The 9,879-nt window shown below is 39.8% G+C and overlaps 1 pseudogene across 1 annotated transcript; it reads right to left on the reverse strand.

Annotated features, from left to right (window-relative positions):
- Positions 1 to 6,426: 6,426 nt before the first annotated feature.
- Positions 6,427 to 7,195, reverse strand: LOC308434247 (phosphoglycerate kinase 1-like; annotated as a pseudogene). The gene has a single exon. The product of its transcript is annotated as a phosphoglycerate kinase 1-like (transcript).
- Between the last annotated feature and the right edge of the window lie 2,684 nt (positions 7,196 to 9,879).

Here is a 9,879-nt window from a genome sequence, read left to right on the forward strand (position 1 = left end):
CAGGAAGTGAAGCTTTGCTAGACAAAGTGGGCCAACTGAGGCATGACTTGAGACCTTATAGCTTGGTTTCCACTTATCTGTTGTGCTTTCTGACTTCCTCCTTTTCCTGCTACCAAGCCTTGCCTGCCATGCTGGACTGTATACCTTCCTAAATCAGAAGCCAGAATAAGTCCCTTTCCTTCAGTTGCTTCCTGTCAGATTTGGTCATGGTCACAAGAAAATACAGAACGGAAACCACAAACCAGTACTAAGGTCTGGACTTATCTAGGACGCTAGGGCACAGGCTGGGGCAATGCCTCGGAAGACTGAAGATACTATAGAAAATTATCTCCAGTGTGACTTTGAAGGAGCTCTCAAGACTGGATGGCTTTGCTTGCTGAAAAGCCTCCAAAGCAGTCACCAAATTGAAATATATAAGAATATACCAAAATAGCTGGCTGTAAATGTCACGCCAGCAATAAAGGAAGATCTTCCCTTACTCGGGAAAGGAAATGACATTCATAAAAAACAAATGTTAATGTAAGAAAGCGAAAATATGATTATCACTTTTGGACCAAGACAGCTCAGCGAATCGGAAAAGGTTGGTTCTAATACAAAAAAATTCATGCAGGCTTTGCAGCCATTTCACCGTTATCTCTCGTTCTCACTTGGGTTTAGTTCTGAAAATGAGTATTTATTCCCCCCCTTCCCCCCCCTCACAATGCTTGTGCCTGTAATGAAAGCAGTGACGTGACCCAGATATCCTGGTCTACTCTTAGCCCCCGCCCCCAGCACCCAAGACATAATTGCTTGGTTTAGAGGCAAATATGACCGTTCTTCCTCCTTCCCCAGGCTCTCTATGTCTCCTGTGTTGCCTGTGTCCTTAATTCTGAAGTAGTGACAATTCTACACGTTTTTGTTTGTTTGTCCTGTTCTATTTTGTTTCCTTTGGTGTCGAGGAGAATTCAAGCCAAATCTTCGTGCATGCTAGACTAGGCAGATGTTCTACCACTGAGATACATCTCAGGGTTTTGCTTTGCTTGTGTTTGGTTTTGCTTTGCTTGGAAGAGGGTTGTAGATTGTCCTGAAGCTGTTTGTATTTTAATGTTAATTCCACTTCCCAAAGAAGGGCTGGCTAGTCACATGACTTTAACTGAACCTTCCCATTTAATTAGTAAAATAAAGGAAAGCCAGTGACTGGGTGGGGCTAGGGAAATTGAGAGGGCTGAGAGGTCTGAAGAAGGTCAGAGGATGGAGGTTAGAGGTTGAGGCGACATGGGGCTTCCCAAGGACCAGCTGGACCCAGGTGGGATTAATTGGCGTTAAAAAGCTATGAACATTAAGGATTTTATAGGTCTAGCATCTTATATGAAGGGCAGTTTGTATCTTTGTCTATTTGATGTAATCTTATTGTGTAGAGGGTTTGTGGATTGAGAGTTGAATATATAAACATGTATGAAAAGCTATCGGGCTGTAGAGTTGTGTTTGTGTGGGATTTTGGGGTAGAGAAACACCCCAGGACAGAGGCAGAGAAGAGGTGGTGGAAAACCGCCAGGGAAGGGAGTTGCTCAGACAATTTGGGCCTTGGTGGCAGCTCAGACTGGGTGTCAGAGGAGCATGTGGCTCTGAACTAAAACCAGGCTTGAGGAGTGAGACCTCAAGGCTGGCAGAGAGATAAACCTGATTTTTTATTTAATATTTACTGCAACAGAGGGTCTTTCCATTTTCTTTCTTTCTTTCTTTCTTCTTTGTAGAGGCAGTATCTTGCTATGCATTCCAAGCTAGTCTCAAAATCATGATTCTTCTGCCTCCAGAGTGATAGTGTTGTAAACATGTTCACCAATCTAAGAAGCAGCTGTAGCAGAGTTTCCAGGCTCACAGCAAAGGTGGTTAAATGCTGGTTGTAACTTTCCCTGGCTTACCACCATCCTTTTCTTTCACCCTAAAATCTTTTATACTCTTCACTCCTGTGAATCAGAAAATGAACAAGAGAACATTTGTATTTTGATAAATAATTCTCACTGTTCAAAAACACTCATCAAGCTAATATCCATTAATGATGCATTAACTAAATGTTCTTTACCTAAGAAAACCACTTGAAAGGCTTTGAGTCAACCACTAAAGACATAAACTTTTAAAATGTAACACAGAATGGAGAGCCACTGTTTTTCTATTTTAAACTTATGACATTATCTATTAAACTTGTATTATTTAAAGTATACTTAAAACCCAGAATTAGGTCACCTGATCTGAAAACTTCTGAATGCTTCATCTCACATTTGCTGCTTTAAATAAAAAAGAGTATTGAGGTCTTTTTGCCCCCAGTAATTAAGTCACAATATTTTGAAATGACGGATTCGTATGTGTATTTTAAAGCCACTCCAGTGGTATATATCCAAGATTGAGAAGCACTGCTCACCCCTTTTGTTGCCCACCTGAGGACTAGGGGATCTGGACCAAGCAAAACCTCTCTCCCCTCTCTCCCTCTCTTCATCTCTATTTCTCCCTTGCTTCCCCTCTACCCTTCTCTTTCTCCCTCTCTCATTTCTCTCCCTCTAACTCCCTTTGCTATCTCCTATAGATAAGATAGGAATTTTATTTAAAGTATAACTTTTCAATACATCACTAGATTCTCTCACAGAGCTCAGATGAAGGGTTTTTTTTAAAAAAGATTTTTTTCAAGCAAATGAACCTAAGAAACAAGCTGGTGTGGCCATTTTAATATCTAAAAATCCAAAATTAATCAAATAAAACACTTCATACTCATTAAAGTAAAAAATCTACCAAAATGGTTTTCAATTATGCCTGAAACACAAGGGCATCCACATTTGTAAAGGAAACACTACTAACGCTTAAATCACACATGGATAGTAGAAATCTTCAATACCTGACTCTCACCAATGGACAGGTCATCCCTACAAAAGCTAAACAGATATACTGAAGCTAACTGATGTTATAAGCCAAATGAACCTAACATATCTACAGAAAATTTCACTCAAAACCAAAACACAAAAGGATATATCTTCTTCTCAGCACCTCAAGAAACATTCTCCAAAACTGACCAAAGCAAGTCTCAACAGATATAAGAAAATTGAAATAACCCCCTGCATCTTATCAGACCACCATAGATTAAAGCATGTATTTCAACCACAAAACAACCTTCAAACTCATGGAAATGAAACAATTCTCTCTTGAATAACTACTGGGTCAAGGCAGAAGAAGGGTAAGAAACTAAAGACTTTCTAGAATTCAATGAAGATTAATACACAGGATACCAAAACCCATGGGACACAAGGAAAGCAGTGCTAAGAGGAAAGTCCATAGCACTAAGAACCTCCATGTAGCACACCTGAAGCTCTAGCAAAAAAAGATGCTTACTACCCAAGAGGAGTGGATGACAGAAAAAAATCAAATTCAGGGATGAAATCAATAAATTAGAAACAAAGAAAATAATACAAAGAATCAATAAAACAAAGAGTTGGTTCTTTGAGAAAAATCAATAAAATAGATGAACCCTCATCCAAACTAAAAGACAGAGAATATCCAAATAATAAAATCAGAAACAAAATGTGATAAACAAAAATGAGGATATAACAACAGACACCAAGAAAATTCAAAGAATCGTTAGCTTGTACTTTAAAAACCTGTACTCCAAAAAATTGGAAAATCTTGTAAAAGTTTGGTCTTTCTTCCTCCCAACCCCATCAAAATAAATTTACAAATACCTTGGCCACATAGCTAGGCTTTTCTCTGACTAGGCCATTATTTAAAATAACCCACTTATTCTAATCTACATTCTGCCATGCGGCTGGTTACTTGTGCTTAGGTGCCTTGTGTCTTGTCACATTTTCCCAGGTGAGTCTCCTATGGCTGGCACTGTCCCAGAATCCTTTCTGCCTCCAGATGTTCCAACTACTATTTCCTGCCTAAGCCATAGGCCATCAAATTTATTATTGACAGGTGCCACATTCATACAGACAAGATATTTTTCTATACAAAATCTCAAAGAAATGGCTAATTTTCTCCATAAATACCACTTACTGAAATTAAATCATGATCACATAAACAATTTAAATAGACCCATGACCTCTAAGAAAATAGAAGCAGTTGTTAAAAGTCTCCCAACTTCCACCAAAAAAATATCCCAGAGGCAAACAGATTTAGTAGAGAATTCTACCAGACTTTCAAAGAGCTAATGCTAATACACTTTGAATTATTTCACAAAATAGAAACAGAAGGAACATTGATTTTCTTTTAATGACGCCATAATAACCCGGATACCCAAACCTCACAAAGACTCAACAAAGGTTACAGATTAACTTTCTCCATGAATGTAGATGTAAAAAATACTCAATAAAATACTTGCAAATTAAATCCAAGAACACATGAAAGTCTGAACTTTTAGTACAATGTAGCTTTTAAATAATTATTTAAGAATTTTATACCTGCATGTACCACTGCTTTAGTTAGTGTCTCTAACTCTCTCTAGGTCCTCCCTGCCACATTACCCTGCCATTTTTATATCATCTTGTAATTTTTTTATGAGCCACTGTGTTCAATTAGTGATGCCAATATGAATTTAAGTATGGAGGTACAGGAGCATGGGCAACCTACAGTGACTATATTCCCAAAAAGTAATGACCCTACTTCCCCCAGGAGCCATCCTAGAGTTTAGGCCTTGGAAACTCCTCTCCCATCCATGTTAGAATTTTGACTGGCTTAACCTACCACAGATCACGTGCAGGTAATCTCAACCACTGAGAGCTCATAAGTGCAATTAGTCCTGCCATGTCTAGAAGACCACATTTTATGGCATGTCTCCCATTCTCCTGTCCTCACATTCTTTCTCTTCCGTGATGTTTCCTGGGTCCAAGGAGTGGATACAGATGTCCCATTTAGGAATGAGCACTCATGGTCACTGATTGTCAGCGATTTGAATGGTTATGAAGCTCTGCATTAAGTGCTACCCACTGCAAAGAGCAGCTTATCTGACCAGGGTTGGGAGCATCACAGAATTATGGAGTACGTTACTGGTATGGCTGTGCCAAGTGAAAAGGCGCAGCTCTCAGATCCTTCTGGCTGAAGCAGGTTCCTCTTGATGCCATAGAGAATGGGAGCCTTGGTTTCTGCAGCTTCAGTGCTCTTAGATTGTGGCATACGGGAAAATTGTGAGGATGTCCTTTCTGGTTATTCTCTTGGACCCAGGAGGCTGGTGGGAATGGGAGAGAGCTTTCAGCTGGGCCCTGATTCTCAGCTTTCCTGGTTGCTTCTCTAAGGAGTAGCTTTAAAGTTTTATTGTTTTGTACTTTTGGATTTTTAGCTACATGTCTTTGTCTTAAGATGGATTTGTTAGAGAAATTTTATTTGATTCCTGCCTTTTGTAAAATTAATTATTTTAATATAAAGTAAGTGTGAATTTCTTTTCCTTTGTTAGTCCCCAACAGCCATATTTCCCCTCTCTCTCTCCTTTCTCTGGCTGTCAGAAATCCTGCCTTATTTTCCCTTCTGCTCAGCCACTGGATGGTCAGCTTTTATTGACAAGGCCGAGACTAAATTAAAAGAATCATTTACACAACTTGAGACAGGAGATTCTAGAAATAAGCATTACAATGCCATGTTCTGATTGAAACAAGATATGTGGTTGAAGACATCAGCATTTGAATAACACAAAGATAACCTTTACATAGTGCACAAAACATTAAGCCTACACATTTTCATTCAATTTTATGTTCTCTGCATTTTCATTGGTGGGACTAGGTCTTCCCAACACACACACACACACACACACACACACACACACACAAACACAGTGGACTTCTTTATTGTTTAATAGATCATCAACTTCTCCAAACTACAGCTGCAATTTCATCGTATTTCCATGCTGAGTCATGAACAGTGACAAAGCTAACCAGAGGCTGCACACAGAGAGCTGAGCTTTTTACAGCTCACGTCCTTTCACAGCAGAATATAAACAGATGCCCTCTACAATGCACACTGGCTATAGTCACTAAGAAATTTAAATGGGATCTTGAAGCACATAGACAAATCCCAGCACAGTAAAGACAGAGCTGAGATGCTGTGCAATTGTTTAAGGGTTCCTGGTGCTGCGTCTTGCACTACTAACACCAAATGGAGATGTAGAAAACACTAGGTTGGCTTAGGGACTGAGCACAGGCACCAAAGGCAGGAATATACTAAACATTGCTGAGAGCATCCACCCCAGGAAGGACTTTACCTCCCAGGAGTTCTAGACTGGCACCACCCCCAGTGCTCACATGACTGAATTGATCTTCCGTGTTCCATTTGGCACAGCAAGTGACAGTGTCTACACCACCTATAATAATGATGCAACCCCTTGAAGTGACTTTCACCACCTCATCCATGAATGACTTGGTTCCCCTGGCAAAGGCCTCCCATTCAAATACCTCAATAGACCATTCCAAACAATCAAGCCACAGTCTTAACATATTTCTTGCTGCTTTCAGTACCACAGTCCAGCCAGCAAGTACACCGGAGGTGATAGTAGACACCAATGGTCATCTCATTGACTTTGTCTAGTATATTACTGATCAGCTAGATCTTTATTGCAACTTTAGGTCCTCCCAAGATAGCCAGAAAGGGTTGCTCTGGACTCTCCAAAGCTTCTTCTTCATCAAAAATCCACCAGCCTTCTGGGGCAGATTCACACCCACCATGGAGCTGTGGGGCTTCAGTGTGCAATCCCAAAAGCATCACTGACATAGAAATCTCCTAGTTTGGACAGGGAGGCTCAGAAAACTTCGATTTTACCTGGCTCAGCTTTAATCTTGTTCCCAGAAACATCTTTTCCCTTCCCTTCTTCCTCTACATGAAAGCAGAGGTTCTCCAGGAGGATGACAGTTCCAGCTGCTGGGTTCTCTTCTTCTGGGTCCACATAATCCTTCAAGAGCAGAACATCCTTGTCCAGCAGAGATTTGAGTTCTGCAGCAACTGGCTCTAAGGAGTATTTGTCAGGCATGGGAACACCATCAGGGCGGCCCAGGTGGCCCACAAGGACAACCATAAGGACTTGGCTTCATTGTCCTAGCAGAATTTAATGCTTGGAACAGGAGCCTTGATCCTTTGGTTATTTCGTTATCAGGTTGTTCTTCATAGGAACATTAAAATCCACCCTCATCACGACCTGCTTCCCCTTCACATCCAGCTTGTCCAAAGTCAGCTTGTTAGAAAGTGACATTATGGCAACACCGTGAGGTGGAGAGGCCTGGAACTGAGGAAGAGAGGGACTAGGTCTTATCACAATGAAGCTGCTGATGATACTGGTTTTTAATTTACCATCCCGATTTCTGTTTACCTCCTGCTTGTTATTTTTCTACTACTTTAAAATTTAGCACATTTATCACAGTTTTTTTTTTCTGTCCTGTTAGTTTGTAATAACTTTTTAAAATATTGTGTCTAATCTTGTACCAGTTATGACTCAATCCAAAGAAAATGATGTTTGTGAGTATGTTATAGTATTGGGTTTTTAAAAAAATTATTCTTTTGGTTTTGTAAGGCCCTAGATGGTCTCAAAGTCAATCAATATATAGACAAGGTTAGTTTTGTGTTCATGATCTCCTGCCTCTAAAGCACCTTCCAACTGTTCTGATAACCAGCATGGACCACCATATTTTATTATTCTTGGTACAGGGGTCCACAGGACAGTCAGTGAAGAAGGAGATACAACATAAAGTAAAACAAAACAAAACAAAAAAACAAGAGATGTCTCATAGGCATAATCTGAAATCTCTGAGGATACCTTCACATACACCTTACCTAAAAATCAGAAAATCCCTTGGAACGTCCAGGGAAGGTAAAACGGTTGCAGCCATTGCTCTTAGCCAGTGAGACGTGTGAGAGCAACAGCATATATAACCTATAATGCCATGAACGAAAGAATGACATGTGACAGTGAGCAGGACAACTCTTAAGCCCTGTATACAAGAGATTTAGCTAGGAATCTATCCACTAAATAAATCAAAAGCCTCATTCCACAGCTTTATTCCTTTTCAGACTTTGGAGCATAATGAACTCTCTGGATGTAGCAATGATGTTCTGTTTTTAGTACTGATAACCCAGGGAAGACTCTGTGACATGAATATTTTAAAATACAAAAGCATCTGTGTTTAACACAAGAGTAGTTTTCCATATGTCATCTCCTTTATATGGTAGCCAGTGAAGGCCAATTTTTGTCTATTTTAGAAGAGAAGGAATAGTCAGAGCAGCTCAGTACTGGGTTCAGAACCATGGAGGGAAGAAAGAGCAAGGCCAAAGGGCAGAGTCCACACTACTGGTTGCTAGGCATCAACACAATCCTCAATGAAATCATCAATCCCTAAATGAAAATTAACTATAAGCCACTAACTAAATCAAAATCTTCATTCCATAGTCTTATCACAGAAGTCTGAGTTAGACTCTCTGGAGGTGGGGGCAGGTCTCTGGAATGTTTAAGCTTTATATTATTGTGAAGTTCACCAAAGTTGAGGAAAACCAGGCGGGAATATCATGAAGAATTATAAGGACAGCCTGGGGGCTTTGGTGACTGAGGTGGTGAATTTCATTGGTATGTGAGAACCAACTGAAACCCAGGTGCTCCCACACAGGTTTCAGGTATTGACCAACAAAGCCCCTGCGCTGACTCTCTCTGTCTCTCTCTGTCTCTGTCTGTCTGTCTGTCTGTCTGTCTCTCTCTCTCTCTCTCTCTCTCTGTGTGTGTGTGTGTGTGTGTGTGTGTGTGTGTGTGTGTGCAAACTTGATTAACACAACTCCAAGAAACATTTATTTGTTGTACCATAGAACATTGCCAAAGAATTTTTTTGGTTGCCCTTTGCCTCATTGTAACATCTTCATTCTCCAAATATCTAAGCATTTATCTCAAAATTTCTAGGCATATTACTGCTTTCTTAATCCTTATTTGTTTAGCCACCAGCTAGCTACAGGCCTTTTTATTTTCTCATTAAGGATAAAATCTAATAATATAGTTTCTCCTTTGAATGCATCTTTATCTCCCAGTAGAAAAACATCATGCTCTTTTTTTTTCTATTTTTAATGTTTTGCTTAAAGCAAATTCAATAATAGTCTTGATAGCATTGCAGAAAGCACCTTAGAGGTCTGAATATGTATGCATTCTGGTGAGTGCTGAAGGTTTTTTTTTTCTTTCTCTCCACAAAGAAATTGGCTATTTTCTGTTTTTTTCTTAAAGTTCCCATGACAGAATATACTTGCTTTCTTTTTATCCTAAAATTCCTGAGGAATTAATAAAATAGAATCCTGTAAAACAGCCTATGTGTCCCCTGGTGTGATACACAATCCAGGTGTGCCTACCTCTGACACACAAAAGGCTTTAGTGAGGAGCTTGATAGGATAATCTCACTGTCACCTGGAGGGGGGGGTGGATGACACAGTTCTCTCAGTAGGAATCTGATTAGGCTGAAGTGAGGGAGTTGACAAGATGTTCTTGGTGAGGACATGATTAGACTGGCACCTAAGTCTGCTGTGGTGATACAGACAGACAGAATGACAGTAATAACAGGTTTTAGCTCTCATGTTTCTAAGAAGACAGACTAATGACTCTGTCAACGCATGGCTGTATTGTCTAAGTTACCAGTGATAGTAGCGAGAATTACATTTAAAATTTTTTAATTGCATGCAGTATGATATGATGAAGGTACGGATCACCAAGTGAGTGTTTTCATTATGAGCAAAGGCCCCTCTATTGTGGCTCCTTCTTTTCAGGGAGTTCTTTCCCACTCTGTACAGAATCTTTGATAGCAATGTGAAACCCAGAGAGGAAAAAAGGGAGTTTGGAAACTACAGTTTTCTCAAGCACAGTCACAAAAAAAAAAAAAAAAAAAAAATTCTAATTGCATTCATTAGGAGATG

Source organism: Micromys minutus (assembly GCF_963924665.1).
Source record: "Micromys minutus genome assembly, chromosome: 1".
Lineage (NCBI taxonomy): Eukaryota > Metazoa > Chordata > Mammalia > Rodentia > Muridae > Micromys > Micromys minutus.